Source organism: Podarcis filfolensis (assembly GCF_964270895.1).
Source record: "Podarcis filfolensis genome assembly, chromosome: 14".
Classification (NCBI taxonomy): Eukaryota; Metazoa; Chordata; class Lepidosauria; order Squamata; family Lacertidae; genus Podarcis; species Podarcis filfolensis.
Genome location: NC_139616.1, coordinates 9,462,861 through 9,487,920, shown reverse-complemented (window position 1 = coordinate 9,487,920; position 25,060 = coordinate 9,462,861). Strand labels below are relative to the sequence as shown.

Sequence of the window (25,060 nt, the reverse complement as noted above, 5' to 3'; positions counted from 1 at the left end):
ATGAGCTGCAACTGAGAAGGCCCATTCTCTCACTGACACCCTCCAAGCATCTATTAGTCGGGCATGCAGTGAAGGGCCTCAGATTATGGCTCTGGCAAATAGCTATGGGGAAAGGTTAGATAGAGCTGTGCAGATATGCAACATGTGAAGACCAAAAGTACACAAAACAGTAATGCATGAAATGCATAATGGTTGTCCCCATCACGCTATGGTACAATTACTAAGTGACCAAGCACACTATCTTCATGAAGACTCTATACAGTGGTACCTCAGGTTACAGACGCTTCAGGTTACAGACTCCGCTAACCCAGAAATAGTACCTTGGGTTAAGAACTTTGCTTCAGGATGAGAACAGAAATTGTGCAGCGGCAGCGCAGCAGCAGGCCCCATTAGCTAAAGTGGTGCTTCAGGTTAAGAACAATTTCAGATTAAGAACGGACCTCCAGAATGAATTAAGTTCTTAACCCGAGGTACCACTGTACATCAAGTATTTCCCTGGAGGCTACAAACTAGCAAGCCAGTCACTCCACAAGATAAGTATATGGCAATTATATTTTCAAAAGATAATTAACACGTGAAATGGCATTCTTCCTAGCAGTGAGCCAAATTCTACCAAAGGGTGGTGTGGTGTTTGCCTCCTAGGATGGGTCATAAGGAAAGGGTTAAAATGGGTGTGATGTGATTGGCCAGTGAGAATGCAAGGGGGGAATAAAAGTTAGAGTGGGAGGTTTTGAAAGGCAGTTGAGGTTTGGGAGTTGAGTTGAGGTTTTGAAAGTTGAGGTGGAGGTTTGGGAGCTGAAGAAGGAAGAGGGAGGATTAGGTGTGGGTTGGTAGAATTGTATTGTGAGAGAGTGAGAAGAATTGTTAGGTGGAGATAGATAGTTGGGAATAATCAGTTGTTAGGAACTAAGAAACTGTCAAGAAAAATTAACTGAAACCATAAGCTTGTTCCTGCATTTAAAAATAAACTTGGTTATTTGTTTATGTTAACAACTGACTGGACTCCGTGTGTCCCCGTGAGATACGGGGTGGTGGCAGCGGAAAAAGCAATTGCAGTGGCGGCACAGGGTCAATAGACCGTCAAACATCCGGGGGCCCTGTGTGTGATCGCCACAGGTAGTTTCAGGTACACCTTTGAAACCCATGGCTGCCCCACCAGCTTTGGGTCTCCTTTAAGTGTTTTGATTTTCTGCTCCTCCATCCTGCACACAGGAGACTGATGATCTGCCATGTTTACAAATGGGAAACACTTAAAGCTGACATTGTTTTCAAAGGAGTCTAAAAGGGTTGCTTGGCAGTATATAGCCAGAAACAGGTACCCTGAGCCATGTCAAAGTCATCTGAGGGGCTGAGATAGCCAAGCTTTTTCCAACCACTGTCTACAGAATCTCTGGTTCCTTAATTCTAATAATTTGCCCCCTGACAGGTCATTATAGATTTTTAACCCCATGAGCCAATGCTTGTTATCTGAGCATGATATACAGACTTCTTATCTCTCTTTTTTTCAGTCCTCACAATAGTGATTTTATTAAATTAATTGCTTTTATAAAACATTGCAGATGTCATAACTGTTAACATAGCAATGTGCCCAACTGTTATAACTGTTGAAGTTTGCTAATCAGGATTCCTGTAAATGGGGAAAAAAGAAGAAATGAAAAACATCAAAGTCTTGTGAGAGCTTAACTAAAGCCACCAAAAACTGGTGATAAAAGAATTCTCCCAAAGAGTCAGAAAAAAATGTGTATAAAGCCACAAGTTTTCCCCATCCAATGCAACAGAACCAGCCTCTGTTCTAACCCAAACATAGGGTTTATTATCTTAATGGTAAAGAAAATGTAAACTCAGGGGAATGTTTCATGCAGCTGTGGAGTCAGAAGCAGCTTTCAAAATCTACAGTCTGTTGAGCCCTCCCCTTGCACTAAACCATAGTTTAGTGCTACCTGCCACCCTGGAATGCTTTGGCTGCCTGGCTTGTTAAGATACTATCACTGAGCCTTTATTTCCACAGCTGAGATCATAATCAACCTCCCTCCTGCATGGGCTAGTCTGAAGGAAGGTCAGAGGAAAATGATCAATCCATTTCATCTCCCTTCGTCATCACAGAACAAGAGGATGGTCTCAGTCAAAAAAGCAGACAATCCCCAGCCTACACACACTAAGAGCTCCTTGAACACCAACCTTGTATGACTCACTTTTTTCATCTGAAGAAGTTGAAACACTAACTATAGTGCTCATAGAACCATAGAGTTGCAAGGGGCTTGAGGGTCATCTAGTCCAACTCCCTGCAATGCAGGAATCTCAACTAAAGCATCCAAGAAAGATGGCCATCCAACCTTTGCTTAAAAACCTCCAAGGAAGGAGAATCCACCACCGCTTGAGGGAGCCAATTCCATAGTCAAACAGCTTCTTTCTGATGCTTAGTTGGAATCTCCTTTCTTGTAACTTGGAGCCATCGGTTCGAGTCCATTGACTATGGTATCCTTCTGGGCCGTTTAAGGGGATTGGGAGCTGAGGGCATTGTTATGCAATGGTTCCACTCCTTCCTTCTGGGCAGCGTCCAGTGTTCAGTGAGTGACACTGAGATCCAACACCAGTGGGCCTTCTGGTGGTTCTCTCAATGCAAGAAGTGAAGTTACATGGAACCAGGCAGAGGGCCTTCTCGGGACTGGCACCCAACCTGTGGAATGCTCTCCCACCAGATGTCAAATGGATAAGAAACTGTACAACCTTTAGAAGACATCTGAAGGGAGCACTGTATAGGCACTTTTTTATTATGTTTTTAGTACAGGGTACACTGTGGGTTAAACCACAGAGCCTAGGACTTGCTGATCAGAAGGTCAGTGGTTCGAATCCCAGCGACGGGGTGAACTCCTGTTGCTCAGTCCCAGCTCCTGCCAACCTAGCAGTTCGAAAGCACGTCAAAGTGCAAGTAGATAAATAGGTACTGCTCCGGCAGGAAGGTAAACGGCATTTCTGTGCGCTGCTCTGGTTCGCCAGAAGTGGCTTTGTCATGCTGGCCACATGACCCGGAAGCTGTACGCCGGCTCCCTCGGCCAGTAAAGCGAGATGAGCGCCGCAACCCCAGAGTCGGTCACAACTGGACCTAATGGTCAGGGGTCACTTTACCTTTTTACTACTACTACTACTACTACTACTACTACTAATAATAATAATAAAAATACTGAGCAAACCGTTTCTATAGTAAACACATACAGACTCACCACAGAAAAGTGACACACTGAAATCAAGGTGCAAATTGAGGTTAGTAAAACTCTTATTTTCAAAACTTTAACTTCTCAACTTTTAACTTTTCCTTGCAATTACAATCTACAATGGTACCTCTGGATACGAACGGGATCCCTTCCGGATCCCCGTTCGCATCCTGAAGCGAATGTAACCCGTGCTGCGCGTCTGCGTGTGCACAGGTCACGAGTCGCTGCTTCCAAGCATGCACGTGACGTCATTTTGACCGTCTGCGCATGCACAAGCGGCAAAACCCAGAAGTAACGCATTCCATTACTTCCAGGTCGCCACAGAGTGCAACCCGAAAGCGCTCAACCTGAAACATATTTAACCTGGTATGACTGTACACCAAGATACACTTGAATGTCTCCAGATTTCCAGAAGACTAAGTTCAGATAGTGAATCAGTGTAACAGAAACATGCATTTATACAATCTAATGTTTTTGATACTACATATTAGTGCATATATCCAAAGCTACTTGATTTTCTTCATACAGATTACAAAGGCAAAATTAGCTACACTTAAACAGCATCCTTGTGCTCATCTCAAACTAGTGGTGACTCAACCCACGCAAACCTACAACTATTGCCCCCAAACAAAAAAAAACTGTTCCTGCACATGTGGAAGAGTATGCAAAGCTGCCCTATAAAAGCTAGCATAGCTCTCATCTCCCACACCTGGCTGCCTCCATACCAAATTTTAAAACAAGAAATAAAAGAAATAAAAAGGAATAAAATGCAATTTAAAATAGTATGAACATTTTAATGCAATGGATATGCCCACTGTGTTATAGAGTAATATTTGTCAACTTTATAGTATTTGTCAGCACTCCCTTCAAGTGCCTCGTCAACCTCCTTCCCTCTTCTTGCTGCCAGCCTCACCTTTATTCCTCTGAGGAAGGCAGTGTCTCCTCCTCCTGTGACTTCCACTTCATCCTGCTCACCTGCTGAGTGATGCACTTACAGTGCTACTTATTTTATAAACTTGATGGCTCTCAAATGGCAAATATTTCTCAACTCCACTTTCATCACTATTTCACCCCTTAATCCTCATTCCAACTGTAACCATGAAACTGCATTTGCTCACATTCATCCTACTCCAACTCCACCCCCAAATATAATTGTACAGTAATACCTTTTAGGCCAAAGTATCTTATGTTTTTGCCTGCAAAATTATATTAAGCAGTGTGAACACCCGATTAATATTTATAAAATTGTACCCTGTCCTTCCTCAGATTCCTAGGTGGGATTTATGTATTTAAATCTAGCACGTCATCACCTCTTATATCAAAGAAAGTAACAGACAAGATGGACCTTTTACAATCAAGATAGAGATGCTTTGACTAAGTCAATCTTTATTCCACTTCTAACTAAAGACAGAGTAGGGAGAATGTGTGTGTTTGTGAGTGTTTCTATTTGCCTGCCTGCCTCCCTGTGTGTGATGGAGAGAAGCGTATAAATAAGAGAAAATACAAGACAGAAAGCCCTATAAACATTTTATATTATCTTGCTTTACAGAAAACACACTATGCCAGAGCCCAGCTGCATGAGTCAGTTGGAAGTGACAAAAAAACACAAGCCCTGCCTGCAAGGCATCTGGATGAAAGGAACAAATGAGCTGAGAGAAAGGCACGTTTGGCAAATCCTGACCGTGATCAACTCCACCTGGAAACCTGTGTCCCCACTGTGGAAGGATGTGCAGATCCAGAACTGGCCTCCACAGTCACTTATGGACACACTGTTAGGACCATATTGATGGAAGACAATCTTACTTTGCTACGAGTGAACGCCAAAGAAAAAGAATACTACACGTCCCAACAAATATGTAGCTTCATTCAAAATTATAGCAGTATTATACAATAAACCCTAACTAAGCCCCCCACATAGAGGCCAGGTGCTGTTGACAGCTCCTCTAAGTCACAGTCAACATAGTCAATGGTCAGGGATTATGTTGTTAAGTCCAACAACCTCCAGAGGGCATCATATTGGCTACCACAGACTTGCTCCTGGCACCCTGCCTCACAGAGTGTTCAGTAGAGAGAAAAGATATAAAGGCATCTGAAAACCAGATGGAAAAAACCCCACCCGAGTGTACAAATCCCTCTCCACTTCCTCCCTGCCACACAGAACTCATCGATACACAGCTGAAAGTACATGTATTCACTTGTCCAGTTGGCAATCTTCCAATAGGCAATTCTAAGAGAAGCCCTGGAACAGGAATACTAAGGGAAATGGCTTCTCACTTGGAAAACTGTACACATGCAGTGGCCCGACATAAATAATTCAGCTCCATTAAGGGCTGCAACCTCTATAAACCACATCTACATTCCTAGAAGCAGCCATGTCATTAGAGTTCACTTTGAACTCGCAGCCCCTATCAAAACACTTCTAACAAATCACATAAGGCAACCCTCAGGAAAGCACTGCACATAGATCAGTATGCAACCAAGGGTTCATCGTGCCTTAACTCACAGTGGCTGCTCCCAGGCTAGCCACAACAGCTTGCATTACACTTCTGACCTTTTGTAGTGAAACAATAGGCAGAGAAAACCTAACTGGGAATGACTGGACACCCAAAGGAGAATTGATCCCATTAAAAGTTCAGTGCATATAAAGAGAATGTCTCCTACCAGTCTGTTCAAATCTGCAGACTCTGGGATTAGCTTCTGGTTGCTTCCAGACATGAGTGACTGCAATTTTCACCCTGATTAACTTTCAGGAATGCTTGCACTGAGGAACAGCAGAAACAGTGGAAAATCTCCAGCACCAGGCAACTGCTACTCTAGAGCATGGCAAAGGTAACAGGATTTCAGATTACTGCTCTGCTTTACTGGGATCAGTCCAAGACAGCATATGTGCCTTCTGGCTCCAGACAACCCCTGGGAAAATAAGTCAGGAACAATCAGAGCAATTGGAGCAGAACAGGGTAAGTTTCAAGCTGCAACATCTCAGTCAGAAAAAAATATAGCAGACTCTACCTGGGAAACCTAGGAATAAACTCTGTTAAACCCCAGCCAGTTCCTTTACTGTCCATTTTTCCAGAGGTCAGAGCAGAAACATGAGCGGCTGCTGTGTTCAGGAGCCGCTCCTCCCGCCATCTCTTGCTGGCAGCCAGCCTATGTCTTTCTTCTATACACTACCTCTACACAGGATCCTTTTTTGTTTCCTTTTATGACTAAAGAAACCCAGAGGGATGTATCTTGCTTTGCAGAGGAAGCTGCAGTGCTCTTAGCTACTCAGACTACAGAGCTGTGCTCTCTCCAGCTGCCTTGTTTAGGTTTGGTTTTTTTTTTTAAAAAAAGAAAGCCATAAAAAACAGGAATCCTTTCGTAGCTTTCTTTTTAAGATGTTCCTCTCTTCCTCTGTCTCTCTCCAATGATGAAAACAATGTTGAATGAAAGCCAGCTGGCAGCCAGAAGAAGAGATGAGAAATCTGCACAAAGGAGCTTCCTAACTAGCTGCTTTCAGTTCAAGGAACGTCTGCTGGCAGGGGGAGGGGGCATCTTTGCTTCTCCCTATCCTAGGAAGACTATATCAGACAACAGAAATGTGCTATTGCTGCCTCCCTCCACCCCATGAGTCTTCTCTACAGTACTGATGCACAGCCGTAATATAAAATGTTGCAAGCACATGCGTGAATTGGAGAAAAGTGTTGTGGAACACTACAACCATGCACACACATTCACTTACTCCTCCAACCCAAACAATTAGGCTTGAAAAAAAGTGATTGTGCTTTCCCACACAGCCTGATGTTGGTGTGGTGTGTGACCTTCCTGGAGGGTGCAGCAGGAGAGTCAAGTTCTAACCTTTACTCCCCAAGTGCAATCTCCAGGAAAAAAGAAAGCCAGTGTGGTACCAGTGGTTAAAATGTCAGACCAGGGCCTGCGAGAACACAATTCAAATCCCCACTTGGCCTGGATGACTTTGGGCCAATCAGTGCTTCTCAGCCTAACCAACCTCACAAGCCTTGAGAGGAGGAGGGGGAGAACCATGCACACCACCCTGAGCTCCTTGGAGAAGGAAGGTGAGATACAAATGCAACGAACAAACCAAATCAACACAGAAATGCACCATCCAGCAACAACTAGGCTTGGAAAAAAGTATTTTAGAGGACACAAAAGACTTCTTTTCAGGCAGCTGTGTATGTGGACATGGAGAGAAGTGGCAGAGGGACAGGACCCTGCAGGCACCAGGGAAGGCCTCTGTGGGAATATACATACCCACATTAACCATCCTGGAGGCTCAGGGTCCCTTCCAACTCTGCAATTCTATTATTCTATTTATTATTACCTAATAATGCTTGAAATGAAGCATCAGAATCCAAAAAATTAAAATTGTTTTGGGGATTCACATCTTTAAATAGGTCTACACAATATTCAGTTGTAGTAAAGAAATACAGGAGGCAAAAAAAAAACTCAAAAGGATCTCAGATCAAGTCTATTTTTAGCTTGTGTGTTCTGTAGTAGAAAATGAATCAGATTAAATGAACCACCTTTATTTTTCAACCAAAATAAAAGCTTGAGTGGGAATAAGGTACAAAGGCCCCAATATGGCTAAGATAGCATCAAAACTAAGCAACCTAGGCCATATACTTCAAAAGAGGGTTTTTTTATTGTACAAACTACCAGGCATTTTTTGAAAAAACTATTCAAAGCCCTAATAAACTGCAACTAAGGCATTGGATTAAAATGCATCACGCAATATACATTTTAAGTATATATAGCTCAGATAAGTTCTTGACCGTTCTGTTATTTTAGGAAGGCTATTTTTGAATTAAAATATAAAATAGCATCCAGCATCTGAATGGTGGCAAAGTTCACCGCCTCTGTCTCAGGCACCCTCGTGCCAAGTTTTCTGATGATACCTCAAGGTGCCTGAACCTATGCTGAAAAATGGGAAAAGTCATGTCAAATTCACATTTTGGTATGGCATCTGGCATCCAAACATTGGCGATGACCATAGTTGCCAGCTCAGGAAGGTTTGTGCTGAGTTTGGCAATGAAATCTCAAGAGGCAGCTGAACCTATGGAGGACAGAAGGGCAGACAGACAGAGAAACCACTTTCCAAAATATATAGTAGATAATAATCAAGACCTTCCTCCTCCCAAGTATTACAAGACAGAAGAGCCACAGGCAGAAGAAGCAGATTTGAGTCAATACGGCTCTAAGTTACATAAAAGCTAAAGTCTAGTAAGTTAACATGTTCCTCCAAAAATAATGCACGGTTCCATCAAAACTGGTCCTGAGCACCTGTGTGCCTGACAAAGTAAATGACCCACTTCTAGCACATTGTGACATACATTTTTGAAACCCTTTCAGATATGAGTGCCAGAAGAATGTCAGCTCAGCATTAGAATGAAAGACCACAAAGCATTCATATCTGTTAAGAATCTTAAATTATAAATAGACTTTGCTGCACATTTTCCTAATATATTAAGTCTTATAACCCATAACCACAACTGGTATGCAAGCAACAGAGAGTTAAACTTGGACATTCTGACCCTTCAATAAAATATGAAAGACTGCTTGAAACTGCAGAGCAGGCAAAAGCAAGCTCTTGGCTCCTCTGGAAGTCCACTAACACTGCACACCCTAAATAATACAGAGTTTTGTATGAAAAGGCAAACCTCATATATCACTACTCAAAAGTGCAATGGTCCTGTTCAGAATTCCCACACATTAACAATGCAACCTTAAGCATGTTTACACAGACATAAGCCCCACTGAGCTCTATGGTGCTTACTTCCTGGTCGATATGTGTATAGTATTGTGTTCCCATTCCATTATTCAGGTGGCCCAGAGTAATTAAACTTCATTGTTCCAAACAGTTTAAGCACATCAAATTATAAAGTCTGTTCTCAAAAGGATTCACAACCTTTAATAAATTCTACTCTGGCCAATTCTGGAATAAGCAGCAAACCTTTGGTGTTTTTATGGGGGGGGGGGGGGGTTAATAAAAAGTGCTTATAGCAAGATTGTTCTACAAAACTAGATCTCTCCAATTGTGCAAAATGCTTGTTCAAATATTATTTCAGCTCCCACTACTGAAATGTGGGTGGTGGGGTGGGGATTTGTTGGGAACAATTTGATCCACCTATAATTTTAGTATTCTGGGTGGCTGCCTCATGCGGTTGTGGAATTTGAAGGTAAATGCCTGTTCCACACCAATGAGCACCCAGGGAAAAGCAATTATTACAGGACACTTTTTTAAAGAAAACTTCAAAGCATTCTTAACAAAGGCAGACTATATAACTGGATCAATCTAAATAAACCATGAGCAACACCTATAACTTCAACCTCTGGAAAACAAACCTTGTGGCCAGATTCAGGGGGGGCATCTGCAGAACAATGGCCTAGAATGCCCAGGGAGTGACCTCTACCCTAACCTCATGGCCTGGCTCCTCAAAAAGGTCACTGGGTGCTGTCTGCTGCATGGCTTGTTCTTTCCTTCCTGGCCCCCAGTGCATTTGGGCAGGAGACAGACTGGACTAAGGGCCTCCCCAGGGAAACTATGAATAGGCAGCTCTGGAAGCCTTGCTGCCTCCACTGGAGACAATATATATATATATATATATATATATATATATATATATATATATATATATATATATATATATCTCAGATTCTAAACATGATGGGCTTTTGCTTTATGGGCTAATGGCCTCAGTTCCAAGCGTTCAATAACTAATTAAGCAAGGCATGCTGGAGCTAGATGGGGCTTTGCATGTGGCAGAATGCTTACCTGCACTTGCAATATTTCTTCTGCTGTCATGTGTTAACCTCACAACTGGGATAAAAAGGTTCATATTACACTGTCACCCCAGAGCAGTAGGTCTGCCCTGCACTAGTGTTGAAACAAGCCTCTTATCTGGATTCAGCAGCTCACAGAGCTGTGGTTGACCAGGTCCTGCTCTTTCCAATGGCTTAGGATGCCAGATGGTCGCTCCACACATTACTTTTTCAATACAGTGGTACCTCCGTTTACTAATGTAATCCGTTCTGGAAGTCCGTTCTTAAACCGAGGCGCGCTTTGCCTAATGAGGCCTCCTGCCACCGGTGCCCTTCCACCATTCAGATTCCGTTCTTAGGCTGTGGTAAAATTTACAAACCGGGACACTACTTCCGGTTTTGTGGAGTTCGTAAACCGACTAGTTCTTAAACAGGGCTGTTCTTAAACCAAGGTATGCAGTTTCTCTCAGTGACAGAAAAAAGCACATACCCTTCATGTACAGAGGGTAACATGAGTCACTTTTGCTTCAAGTTAAGTATTGCAACAGAAGTTAGTGCTGCTTTGTCCCTCTTTCAGCAAATCAAAACATTTCCCAGAGAAAGGCAACACTTTGAGAATTGTTATACTGCTTCCTTGAAGTAAACATAAAATTCAGCATGTGTGTTGTGTTTTTCAACAGGCAACACAAATACATTTATGACTTTTTGAAATAATAATTATTTAAAAGTTTTTTGTAATAACCTTGACATTCCAATAGGTTTAAAAGGGACCTTTTATCACCAATACCCCATTTCAAGCCACAAAAAAGAAGAAGCTTTAATCAGATGTGGACAGCAGCTGTAACATCTGTGGCATTAATTTGTTTTTAAAAACTACACAGAAGTTTTACAACCAGGCACTTAAGAAGCATTATATAAACATCTCCACATAGGAAGTATGGTAAACTTTGCTTGGAGAGGCTTCAGTTCCTATTCACAGGATACAATTCATTTCCTCTACACTACCTGCAGGCAAATAGAGTCACTAATCCTCCCTACCATATCTGCATGGGTCCTACCATCTTAAAAGAATGGTACACATGTCAACATGTGTGCACATGTCCCATTGCACTAAGGCACAAAGAACAATTCTGCCTGATCAACCATGTCCAGACACAGAATATGTTACACCGAATCCAGTGTTAAGTACCTGCTCTTTGGAAGAATGTTTAGAATGACTGGTGCACTTACAGTAAAGTCATACTTTGTTTTAGAGTTTAGACAATGGCTTACTGGCGTGTGTGCACCAGACCACTACCAAAACGTAACTGCAGGGAGCCCCACCTGTATCGTTTAATCATCTTACACGAATGAAGTTCTAACTATCAGTAAGTTAATTTAGTATTAAGTAAAACATCAAACACAACTGTCATAGTTTCATATATATGCAATGAATGACTCACATTAAAAGTATTGTCTCCAATACCTAGGGACAGGATGTGAGTGAACAGCATCACTTCCTGCATTTTCCCATAGCTTTTATTCCCATGTGTCTACTCAACTAGCCTCCTTTTTTTCTCATCCAAGCCAAAAGCTTATGAACTCTGAGATTATGTATATGTGTGTGTATATATATGTATATGTGTGTGTGTATGTCTCTGTGCGTGTGTGTGTGTGTGCGTATGAACTCTGAGATGTATGTGTTTACGAACATTATTGCAGAAATTAAACATGTACTCATAGGAAATAAACCTGTTTTTTCAATAGTTATAATTTATTATGAAAGAGAAATATGAATTTCCACATCGCAGTACATTTTAGCTGGTCACTTCCATAGAACCAAGAGATTTATCAGATAGTTACAAAAGGTGGGATTGAAAGGTGTTTAAATGTGAAAAATGTACAGAGTATGGCCAGTTTTGAAGAGCTATTATTTACGATAACTTTTAAAAATATATAAAGAGAAGGGGCGTTAACATCACATACATTGTGCTTCCATCTGAAGCTTAGAGCTCTTTCTTACATTACTTGTCTTGGAAGATGGCAGCTCCTCCTCTGCCTAATTTTGATATATATGTTTTTAACTTTTCAAAGCTGTTGAAGTGACAGAGGCTGTTTTGTACATCTATCAAATGCCTCAAAAACAAGAAAAGCTAATATTCAACCCACAAAGTTAAAGTCTTTTAACTGCCTTGGTCTGCCGAAATTTCTGTGAACTCCTTCCCTTCATGCAACTGCTCTCAATCTACTCCTTTTAGAGTTTCATGGGAAAAGCCTTGGCAAGCAGGCAGTGCTACTCAGAACAAACATTGCCCTGAAACCCAGTAGTATTTCCTGCTACAAATCCACACTGACTGCAGAGATGGGTTGCTTCTCGTGCGAGAAGGGAGATACATCCAGAACCTGAAAGGACAAGAAGCAGCAGAAAGGGTGTGCACATTGCTGTGGAAGCATAAAGCACCCTGGGCACAGATTTCAACTGCTGCAAGCTTGTGCCTGGTGGCTAGGCTGGTGCTTTGTTTAATTCTACCAGTCCATGCCCTTCCAAGTATTTTCACCTGGAACCTTATCAGCAAGTTCTAGGACCCAGTTCAAAAGCCTCTGAAAAGTGCTCTCTGTGTTGCTGATCAAGGTATTTAATTAATAATGGCCCCAGAACCTCAACAGTGCAGCTATAACTTATTTCCTTCTTTCTTTTTTGAACTAAATAGCATATTTCATGAGTTAGGTGTTTGGTCTGATCACAGCATAAAGGTTAATGGTAAAGGGACCCCTGACCATTAGGTCCAGCCGCCGACGACTCTGGGGTTGTGGCGCTCATCTTGCTTTACCGGCCGAGGGAGTCGGTGTACAGCTTCCGGGTTATGTGGCCAGCACGACTAAGCCGCTTCTGGCGAACCAGAGCAGTGCACAGAAACGCCGTTTACCTTCCCGCCAGAGCAGTACCTATTTATCTACTTGCACTGCGTGCTTTCGAACAGCTAGGTTGGCAAGAGCAGGGACCGAGAAACGGAAGCTCACCCTGTCGCGGGGATTCCAACCACCGACCTTCTGATCGGTTTAACCCACAGCGCCACCTGCGTCCCATGATCACAGCATAGTAACTGTCTATTAGGATTTGCAGCTGAAGTGGTTTATTGGAGAATATAATTCTTCTATATGCAGCTTACACCAAAGCAACACTTGAGCAAAGACTTTAAGGAACAGAAAATGCTTTAGCAAATCTTGGCAAACAGCTGCTTATATTGTTTATAATTTTTAAAAGCCAATCATTCATTGTACATTATACAGAAGAGTGAAGTGTAGGAGAACAGTCTGTCTTCCAGCACTTTTGAGAGAATAAGCTCTTATGCATATATTCCAAGTTCAATGGCTTCAAAATATCTGTCCGGATCCTTCAGTGAGTCTCCAAAGATATGCTAAATCTTTCTCAGAAGTGGGAATGCACATGGAGAGAATAGCACAAAAGGAGCAATGTCTTACAGTGCACCAAAAGATTTCAAACAAACAAAAGCAGCCTCCATTGTACCCAGCAATCACCTGGCTCCAGCCCAGGCCTCCTGCCCCACCTCCCCGTTGAATAAGCACTGAGGACTGCTCTTCAGCAAGCTTCTGTTGTTCTTTAACATGTACAAGCAACTGATCCAAGTTAAAACTAACCTGCTTCTGCAAAGGTCACAGAAGGGTCTCCCACCCTTTCAATGAGCCAGCAACCACGTGATCAGCTTGAAGCCTTTCATAAAGCCAGCCAGACACCTTAAAAGAAATGTTCTTTTCATAACTCTTTCCTGCAGCAGCTCACTTAAAATCATAAGCATGCTATATTTACAAGAGCTCCAGCAGCAGAGACAGAAGGCTTGTTTGAATTATGTTTCTTTCAAATCGAGAGAAAGCACTCCAAACAAGACCAGGGCCCATTACACTAAGTAACTAACCAAGACGTTGACCCTATTACTGATTATACACAGAAGAGGTGGTGGGGAACCTCTAGTCTGCAGGCCTAATTAGGCCCACCACAGATCCCAATTTGGCCCACAAGACAGTTTTCCCACAAACCACACCCCACTTGCCCCATCCGTGACATCATCTGTGATGTCAGCTGTGGGCAGGTATAGACATGGCTAGAAAGGAAAAATCAGGAGCTCCTGATGGTTCCTTAGCAAGCAGGGTTGCCCTTCAGTGCCAGTCAGCTGATCAGCCCTGACAGCCTCCCTGGAATCTGATGCACTAGAGCAAGGGTAGGCAACCTAAGGCACATGGGCCACAAGCAGCCCATGGGGGTTGTTTAACCGACCCCCGAGGAGTGGTGGAGCTTCATGCTCTGGCACCAGGGGGCAGAGAGCAGGCAGGGGCGGGGCTGGCATGCGTCCTGGGGGCATGGCGTGCCACCTGCGGGGGGCATGGTGCCCTGCGTGAGCAGGGGGTCACCCCACCGGGATCCAGTGTGTTCCCCACACTCCTCTTCCTCCGCCAGTCCCCCTGAGCCACCTCTGAACAGAGTCGCCCGCTCAATGAGTTCCCATGCACTGCGCTAAACCGGCGCAACATGGTGCAGGGACTCACTTCTGCAATGCCGAAAATTGCGTCTTCGCATGCTCAGAGACCAAAAATCGCATCTGAGCAGATGCAGACACCAGAAATTGTGTCTGCGCAGATGCAGGTGCCAGAAATCGCGGCTGCACATGCTCTCTCTCTCTCACACACACACGATCCAGCCCACGAAAAGATCTCCACTGGAGTGAACTGGCCCAGACAAGGTAAACCTTGCCGACCCGTGCACTAGAGGCTTTCCTGTCAAGAACTCACAAGTGCAGTCAAAGGGGATGGAGGAAGTGGTTTGGGGTCAAAGCACTAGACGATTTTTCTGCAGAAGGAAAAACATGTAGTTTTTAAATGGAGCATTTTTTCTCTCCAGAGCAAGTCTCTTAGAAGATGTATTCCTAGTGCCAATCAGATGGCTGGCACTGAAATCACATCTTCGAATATGATTGTGGTAACCACCACTTAGCTGATCATTGGTTACAACATTTTCCTTTGAACTTTAACAAGTGTCAGTCACCTGGTGTCATTATGTTGTCAGGGGATTGACAGCTGGGTGGACCTGTTCACCTATCAATTGTGACCTGCAAGGGTTGGAGGATTTTGGAATGTGACCCACTGGATGGATACAATTCCCCAACTTTGATCTAGTGATTTAAGACACCTAAACAAGGTGAAAAGATAGAAATATTTCAGCATAACTTCCTGGTGAATGTTTGCCCAGAAGCAAACTGTAATATAATCCCAACAGTGAACCATTTATCACAAAGAAATACAGGGTACACTTCAAAGTTTGCAAGCATCTACCAGATCATGTACAGCTATATGAACCTATCTGTACACCAAGTTCATATTTAGAGGTCCTTCAGAGGGTGCCTCCAAAGCAGGAAATTGCTGGAAAGAGTAATCCTTGGTTGTGGCACCGTGCCATGGATTAGTCTCCTGAAACTCATTTTGATGGATTTCTACCACCTAAAGACAACCTCTATTTGTCCAGGATGTCTAAGGAGATAGATAGATGGATGATAGGTAGATAGGTAGATAGGTAGATAGGTAGATAGATAGATAGATAGATAGATAGAATACTTTCCTTACATGCAACTCAAGGTGACTTACAAACACAGTGTAAACAATCAAACCAGTTCAAACAAACCATCAATAAAAACCTAAAAGCACATCAATACAAATATTACAGATCCAGCCCCACTAAAAGAATCTGTAAGTACTTAAAACTCTTCAAATTAAGGGCCAAAGGTCTGGGGGAAAATAGGTACGGATGGCACAAGGCAATATACCCTGAAAAAGCCCACTCTCATGCTACCATGATGGAAATGCTTTATTGCTGCATTTCTGTGGTTCTTAATTATACTTTGTTTATCTTTGTGATTACTCGCTTTGAAATTATTGAAGAGCAGGATAGCAGGGTATTGATTCAATAAATACAAGCAAATTAGCTTACAGTGCCCAACAATAACCCAAAGTATTGGGCTTGGGCACCAATTTCATTTTTAGTGTCAGCACCAGTTGGAAACTTCTTAGTGCTTACTAAGACAGAGCAGACAACCACCTATTCAGTTGCCATCTTATGCATGCCTGTCCAAAACTACTATTGGTGGAAGTTCTAGTTGTCACTCTGCCACCCTCAAATTACACACTATTTAACACTGTGTTTAACACTGCAAGTTAAATACAGCATTTTATCAGAATTTGCTTATTCTGCACCATGTTGATTATCTTTCACATTTTATTTTGAAGAGGTACCCAAGATTCTGAAATATTTGGAGATAAGTATGATGCTATGATCAGATATATGGAAGAAAAGGTAGCAGTACAGGTCCCCCTGAAAATTTTAGAATTTACCACTACCCACGTGCTTTGAAATGTCACCTCCACAACCATTAGAGAAATTATGTTAGAACTAAAATCCTCAGGAATATGAATCAGATTCCTTGTATAATTGATTCAACATGGACTGTACTTATAAACAACTTTCAGGATAACAGGCAACCTTACAGTTTCAGATTAACAAGAAGATTGGATAGCCATCTGTCAGAGATTTGTTAGTTGCGATTCCGGCTTTGCAGGGAGTTGGACTAGATGCCCTTTGGGTTCCTTCAAACCTGAAAATTCTATGATGATCCATCACAGGGTGGTCCAACGTTTCATACCAAGAGGGCTACAGGAGTAATTTTGACATGGAAATGCGTGTTGCATTCCCAAAGCTGGGTAAGCAAGGCATCAGGCTTTGAGAAGGAGGCACGAGGATCAGGCAGGGTCTTAGATCCTTCCCATCTCCTTTCCAAAGCTGAGAAAGAACTAGATTTTGGGAAGGAGGACTCTAGGACCCTGTCAGAGCCTTGCACCTTCTTCCCAAAGCCCAGTGCCTCCTTACCTGGTTTTGGGTAGGTAGTGATGCATCAGATCACATTGCATTTTACCATAAAGATGTCATGTTCATGGATTACGAGCATTAGCAATCCTTACCAAAAGCAATAGAAAATCTAAAATAATGGTCATGTTTGGATGATAATTTCTTTGCTTAGTGAACAGAGACATGAAAGATATTTTGGTTACACACTACAACCCTTTGTGCAAGTCAGCAAACAAACCAGGAAGCCTTCCGTTAACTATAGTTCCCATTTTGTCTGAACCAGGAAACTTAACAATTTTAGAATAAGCTAGGATATTAAAACATGGATTTAAATTGGCTTTATATCCTGGCTTATGTGCACAGCCAAAAGCATCATTTCATATCTCAGCTTATTAAGTCAAGATTGTCTGAATGCAGCCAATACCAACAATAGTAGAAGCATAAAAAAATTAGAAAATATGAACATCCTTTTAAACATGAAACAATCTTAATGAAGAAAACCACAGAGAGTTTAGATTGCCAAGAAGAATAATCAAGAGCTAACTAAAGGTTTTGTTTTTTTGGGGGGGGGAATACAAGATACAGCTCTCTTCATATTTATTAGAAAATGGAAGCCTGCCAGAGAATCAGCAGGGCCATTAGACATCCAAGGTCTGCAATTTCTCATTTTGGACAATGGAGACATTGCAAGAAACAAAGCTACAAAATTCGTTACATCTTGAAACAAAGTATCTCTAAGATTCTTTTCAACTGCCAAATCTGAAAAAATGTCACACAGCCACATAGACAAGATTTTCATTCATTCTTAACTTCTAGAAATTCAAACAAAATATTAGGTAACATTAATGAACTATTGACACCAATACTTAGCCCTTGAAATCTGCTTCTGAACCAAATGATTAGAAAATAGTTAATACAGATTTTCCTTTTTAGTAAGATTTTCAACACAATCCTAGAAATGCTAGAGTCTGACCTGAACTTCAAGCAAGGGGACAAACAGACTATTAACAATAAAGTGGGTAAACACGTGAATAAACATAAAGCAAAAGTGTAGGTCACAAATATTTAACATGCTTAAAATATGTTAATATGAATTATCTAATTAGTACACTAGCTTTCAAAGCAAACCTTTTAACAAGGAATGTCCCCCCCCCAGAACAACCACTAGCTGTAAAATAGTTTAAGTGATTGGTTTATACAATGAAGGTGGCAGCACTGCATTCACTAGGATTCGCACCAAACCTTGATCATGATCTGCCCTTTAAGTCCAAAGGATACCAAAGAATTGCAAAAGCAAAGTCATCGATTAAGTTTACGGTATAATTCTATGCCTGCTTACTCAGAAATTGCACTTTCTTTAATTTGGTTTATTCACTAGCAAGAGTTTAGGATTGCAGTATTAGGATACTGAGCTAAGTCTATCACTGTCATGCATTATAGTTGTTCAGAACCACATTACAGTCACACCACTCAGAAGGGCAACATAATATTTTAGCTACTAGCACCACAACCACCTACTTTACAAATTCAAACTTGAAAACAGTGGTTTTGGAAATAATCATGGCTCCTATTTTCCCATGTGTTATGGTTACAGCGTAATCTAAAGATTATTAACCTCTTGCAGGGGTTCACAACCCATGCATTCCTAGAAGGATTTTGTGCTGAGCCCACAAAATAGTGAAGGGTATACATCAAATAGCCATTTTTACACAGCAATGGCTATAGTTATAGAAGAAGGAAACCTTGACAGTGTTCTTATGTACCAGTCAAATAGCCATCTCAAGAAGTATAAATCACAAACGTAGGCAGAAAAATTTAAGCACCCAGCAGGGATCAGACACATACTATCCTGGATTCATTTTAACAGGCCATTTCAACCTGCCCACTCATTTCCTCCTAAAGCAGTCTTTAAGCAGCCTTCACTTCTTCCCATCCAGGGCACCAATGAGGAGCTGTCATTTCGCACTCTAGAGACAGGCATAATTCAGGCACAGAAGCAGCAAGGACATCTAGAAACACTGCAGGGATAAAACAGGTTTGAAAACCATGTTCTCAATGCATCACTGTTCAGAAACACAACCAACCTGTACATTACACAGTAAGACAACTCATTCAGAACACCATCTGTGATTTTGTACCATTCTAATAAATATTGAAAGTAGCTGCATGGTTTTACTACTGGAGCGACCAGCCTACGGTCAACCACTCAATTTCTTCTAGGCAAGAAGTTTGCAAGAGCATCACTTGCACTGCACACATCCCACAGGTATGTCAGGCAAAGCTGGGTTTATCTCTCAGGCTAAGTAGGGCATCTTGATAACACCCAGTAGTAAACAGAAAATGGAAGCAAAAACAGATGTCTATATGGAAACACACACAAGAACCTATAATACCAAACGTACCTTGAAATAACTACCTGAAGCTGATTTTGGACTGGTTTACCTGATGACTGTACTACCAAATGGCAACTTCTCTGAATCTGTGCCCAATCACATGTAAAACACCATAAGAAATTTCTATCTATTGACACAATGCTTTTCAATTATATGCTCAAGATGAGTCATCAGTTGCCAGTTGACAGCACAACAGCCCCCAGGTACTCACCTCAGAAGTGTTTGGGACCAGCTTGTGACAAGCTTGTGCATGATGCTTAACAGATCACTTGCATGACGATGCTTCACACTACCCCTACAACAGCAGAAGCTCTGAGAAGTCCCATCAAGGGACTGCAGAACTCACAACAGTTGTACAGGCAACACCCACACACACCCAAGGGCTGTTTGCATAAATCTACTCTGAATATAACGCAAAAGCAGACCCTGATGCTCCCAAGGAAACTGGAGGTTATTGTGAAACACCCCCAAACGATAAGGATTCATGGCACACACGTACACAAACATGTAACTTGCCTCTTATCAAATGTATGACTACTCATACCAGTTTGCTAATCGTGGTAGCCTCCAGTGACATTTCATGGTGACCCTGGCCATGCCCTCTGTGCACAAAAGGCTCCACATTCAGCATGAAGGAAACCAGGTCACACGCAATTCCAGACCATTGTGTACATTGGAGTCTAAGCAAGCTTCTGCCCCAACCCATCTGTTAAGTTTCCAGATGCGCCGCAAGGATGCCCACATACATGTGTGCATGCATGCGTTCACGGTAACAGTTTTAACCCCACATCTGGACCTGCATGCTGTCGGACTTTAGGTGCCGGCACATTCAGTGCAGGTCCATCCATCCATCTCTCTTTCTCTCTCTCTCTCGGGCCACCCCACGCCTGGCTGACACGGGGCTGCCCCCCGACGAACCCCATGTGCTCAGGAGCACAAGCCCCGCTTTTGTGCGAGCGAGTGCGCGGGCGGCGGCAACTCCACGCGAGCCCGTCCGCCGTAGAGCCCGAAAGGAAGCCGTCCGCCACCACAACATTTCCAAGGTGCCACAAGGCTCCTTTTGTTGTTGCTGATGCAAGAGACTTAGCACCCCTCCCCCTCCCCCCCCCCACTCTGGGAACTGTTACCTGGTCTCGAGACTCCAAATGTGTTGTGTTGGGGGGGGGCGAGAGAGGAGGGGGCGCACGGAGGACGGGGGGGGGGCGAGGAAAGTGGAGAAGCAGGTATAGACCACCACCATTACACGCGCGCGCACACGCACACACACACGGGCGCCCATCATGGAAGAGGCGGGGAGAAAGGCTCCCCCTCCCCCTCTTGCAGGTCCTCGAGGGGAGGGCGAGCGAGGAGGTCGCGATCCACTTGGATTGGAGAAGGGATCTTAACCCGCTGTTGTTTTTTTCGGGGGGGGGCCGAATCTCCTCACCGACTCTGGCTCCTCCGGCCTGACAAGAAGCGTGGAAGGAGGCCCGGGGCCTGGTGTGGCGCCGCCATGAGCAGCCCAGCCCCAGCGCGCCCTCTCGCCCGCCCGCCCGCTCGCTCCCCGGCCCCGCGCACGAGCCTCTGCCGTTTCCCTGCCTCCCTCCCCTCCCCCCCCGTCTCTTTCTCTCCTCAGACTCACCCTCGGGTTCCGGCCGGTGCCGGGCGCGCCCCTCAGCCGCTTCCTCCATGGAGCCGCGCTACTACCTCGCCGCCGTCGCCTTAAGGGCCCGGCCCCGCCGCCATGGCCGCCTGAGGAGAAGCGAGGAAAGGGGGAGGTCTGGCGCGCCGCAGTCCCGGCTCTCGGCTCCGCTCGGCCCTCCCTCAGCGCGGCCGCCGCCGCCAGAAAGGGAGGGGGCAGCTGAGGGGCGCCGAGTATCGCCGAGCTCAAGCCCCGGATCTGAGGGTGGCAGGAAAACGCGGAGGCAGGAGTCGGGAACGGGAAGGAAAAGCCGGGAGAAGGGCTCGCTTTTATGCGCCGCTCCTCCTGGGAACCGAAGGAAAACCCGGAGCGCGGATGAAAGGGAAGGGGTGACAACCCTCCGGAAGGAAAAGTTCCTGCGCGAGGAAGAGGAAGGGAAAAGGGGCGGAGCGGGGATGATCCGCAACTCCAGAAGGCTACAAAGCGAGTTTCTAGCGGGCTGCGCGGGCCACTTAATTTGGAATGATCCCGTTTTGCAAAACAACAACAAAAACCCAGTTCAAGGCAAGGGCGCTCAGAGTTTGCCCGTGCTGAGTGCAAGGCTGGTTACTCTCGAGTAAGCGTGCATCGGCTGTGCAGCCTTACCTGACGAGCCGGACTGGATCAAGGAGGGCTGCCCGCGACCCTCCAGGTGTTGCTGGACTACAAATCCCCTCTGCTGCAGAAGGCATGGCTGGTGGTCAGCGATTACAGACGTTGTAGTGTGGTGGCGGCAGTGGTAAGGGCTGCCATATCTCAACAAGTGAAATTCCTGACGCCTGCAAAGTTGTTGAGCTTTTTTAAGGAAGACCCCATAATTTTTCCCATCACTACCATGCATCCAGGTTTTCCCTGACATTTCCCTGACGCCATTTTTACACCTGAAAACCAGGAGTCTCAGGAGTTCGTAGAGCCCGAGACTCTTCATCTCAGAGTCTTGAGTTCATGACCCCTGTTGGACAAAAGATGCCTGCGTTGCAAGCTAGATGGTCCTTTCCAACTTTACAATTCTGTGATTCTAACACCAGGAGAGCCACAGGCTCCCCACCCCTGAACTATATGAAGGAGAATCCTCGCTTGTAGCCCTAAAGCCCACTTGCTATAAAGAATAAGACCCAGTGAAGATAGTAGGAGTGGCTTAGGACTTCACTGCATCCCTAGTGCTCAATGAATTGGGAGCACCTTTTTAGCTGATTAAAAGCTTTCTCAGCCAATCTAATCAATTAATCAGCCCAGTGTTGCAACTATCCTAATAACAATACAGTATACTCTAATTATTATCCTGACTGTGAAACAAGGAAGAGATCATTCTTTGGGATTAACCCAAAGGATAGCTGTTGACCTTGAGTATATGGTGAAGGCCTGAATAACTCTGAACTTGGAAGCTAGTTTTCCACAGGCAGGGGCTTTTGAAGTGAGGGGACACAACGTTCTTCAGTTGCAGTCCACAGCTCAATTACTCTTTACTGTGTGTAGAGCAAGCCTTAGTCTAACCATATTTTATTGGAAGTGACTCAGAAGTGGCACCTGCTGCAATAAGCTGCAGAGTACCTTCACACCCTTACAGGAGTGCCTCTTTAGCCAGAAATGCTCTTCTTCCACCCCTCCTCCTTTCTTTCCCTGACAACAACAAGCAATTCCATGGCTACACTCCTCCTTGCTCAATCCTCCATACTCAGTCCACCTTAGGCTTTTATTTAACCCCTGTGTGTGTTTTCAAAGTTGTGTTGTACTTCTGCAAACATCAGGGTTCTACTGAGCATGCTATCACTCCCCACTCTTGTTTCTCAGCAGCCCTCATATCTCAGGGGAAGGGTACCTCAAGTGTACAGCATCTATCTTACTTGCAAAAGGTCCCAGGCTGTTACAGTCCCTGGCATCTCTGATAGAGACTCCTGGCTGAAACCCTGGAGAGCCAGACAATGCCAACAGTCCTGAAATGATGGACCAATGGTCTGCCCCCAGTACTACTACAACAACAACAACAACAACAATTTATTATTTATACCCCACCCATCTGGCTGGGTTTCCTTAGCCACTCTGGCGGCTTCCAACCAAATATTAAAAGCACAATACAGCATTAAACATTAAAAAAACTTCCCTAAACAGGCATCTTCAAGGCATCTTCTTATGTTCCTGTGTTTTGTTTTGGGTCCAGTCCTGTTGACACTCACCATCAGAGTTCACTGTTAGGAGGAGTGATTGGAGGGCCTAGTCTTTCTACATATTGATGCCCTTCTTCTGTTTCTGGATTAAATTTTCTCAATTTCCCCATAAGCCAACACAATCAGGTTTTTCTAGTCACCACTGATTAATTAATATTAGGCAAGGTTACACACATTGTAGGCCCAGAACAGGGAGCTGTTTATTGATTATTTATTGTTTTGTGAAAATGATACTGACGCAGTAGCAAACTAAAGGGTGGAGTCGTAATTCCAACATATAATAACTGGAGACAACATATAACTATAATTACCAATTACTACAACCTTCTTCAGCACACACCCTATTAAATGGAAGCTTGACAAGAGACATGTTCTCTCTTCCCCTAGAAGGAGCAGAGGGTAATCTTGTGGTGACTGCAGAATAGGTATGTCATGTTACACTGCAACTTGCGCTGCTCATTGCATTTATGCTCTCTGCTCTAGACTTGGCACTGGAATTGGGGAGAGAAGGAAGAAAAGGGAGGCAGCAAGGGAATGATCTGCTTTCCTTACTCAGCTGTAAGCAGTGCCTAGCTGAGAGCCCACCATCTCCACACTGTGTCATGATTTACAAGACTGATTGCTGATTAGATTGTTCTGTCCAGTTATGCAATAAATAAAACTGCTTACGCCTGTGAGGGGAATAGCGCAGGCCGTCTGACCCACAGCCACATGCATCTTTGTAACCAGGGGAGATTTATTGCCTTTCAAGAACTTCATCAGACTTCTGCAGATTAGGCCTGGCTTGGCTTGGCTTCAGGTTGCAGTACATTATCTCATTCACAGCTGTTGGGAGAGCTATTCAGAATATGTCTAGTTCCACAAAATAGGCTCTCTTGGCTTGTTGCAGCTGTTTGAGTCAAAGCCTCCCCAGGCCTGTTTTGGATGTTCCAAACCAGGCTGGCAGTCAAAGCATCAAGGAGTGCAGTTTTGGTTTCTACAATATACACAACCAATAGTATATTTTCTTTTTAGGACTTAACAGCACAATCCTATAAATGCAAGTGTAAGACTCACTGAGTTGAATGGGACTTACTCCCAGGTAAGTAAGACTGCACCCTCATTGGGCCTCCCTGCAAAAACCAAAAGCCTTTTCATAATGCCAGCTGCAGCTTGGAATGAAACCGATACTTTTGCAATTTGTACACCATTAGCAGCAATGAAAACCATAAGGATACAGACAATTTGCAGAACTGAGATGCACTCGGTGGCAGCTGGCCTATGGCCAAAGAGGTACACTTTCTATGATTACACTTGGCAGGCAGAGAAAAGGGTATGTTCAAGATCCTAAAAATGTTTCATCCTTTAAAAAAAATGTTTTTGTTTTCAGTATTGTAATATACATTTGTTGAAACTGAGTTAGTGTTTTTGCTTCAAGTATCTTCATACAGTCTAGTATTATAAAATGGAAGGGTCCGGACTGTCACTTTTCCTGTGGGGTTGTTCAATCATTTATTCTGCTGGTGGGGAGGGGACAAAAGATAGAATAAGCCTCTCTAACTTTTCCAAAGTGACATATGCAATTCTGGGATACGTTCACCAGATCTGGGTCAAATCATGCTAATGTTCTGGAGAGCTGCAGTTGCCACTCCATTAATAGTCCTTCAACACTAGCAATTGACTCTTAATTACTGTATTTTTTGCCCTATAAGACTCACTTTTTCCCTTCTAAAAAGTAAGGGGAAATGTGTGTGTGTGTGTTATGGAGCAAATGCAGGCTGTGCAGCTATCACAGCAGCCAGAACAGCAAGAGGGATTGCTGCTTTCACTGTGCAGCGATCCCTCTTGCTGTTGTGGCTTCTGAGATTCAGAATATTTTTTTTTCTTGTTTTCCTCCTCCAAAAACTAGGTGCATCTTGTGGTCTGGTGCGTCTTATAGAGCGAAAAATACAGTATGTAATAGACTATTGGATCAGGTGGCAAACAAGCAGGTAGCATTCTAT

At 43.8% G+C, this 25,060-nt stretch overlaps 1 protein-coding gene across 4 annotated transcripts in view; it reads right to left on the bottom strand.

The window, feature by feature from the left end:
* ZNF609 (zinc finger protein 609) overlaps positions 1-21,245 on the bottom strand; it is a 102,847-nt gene extending 81,602 nt beyond the window's left edge. For 2 of the 4 annotated variants that reach the window (XM_083586209.1, XM_083586211.1), the window contains exon 1: positions 20,680-20,850. The gene's annotated coding sequence lies outside the window, so the exon portion shown is untranslated. Of the gene's footprint in view, positions 1-20,679; positions 20,851-20,874 lie in introns of those variants that run through there. The other 2 variants (XM_083586210.1, XM_083586208.1) reach the window with 2 other exon arrangements.
* Between the last annotated feature and the right edge of the window lie 3,815 nt (positions 21,246-25,060).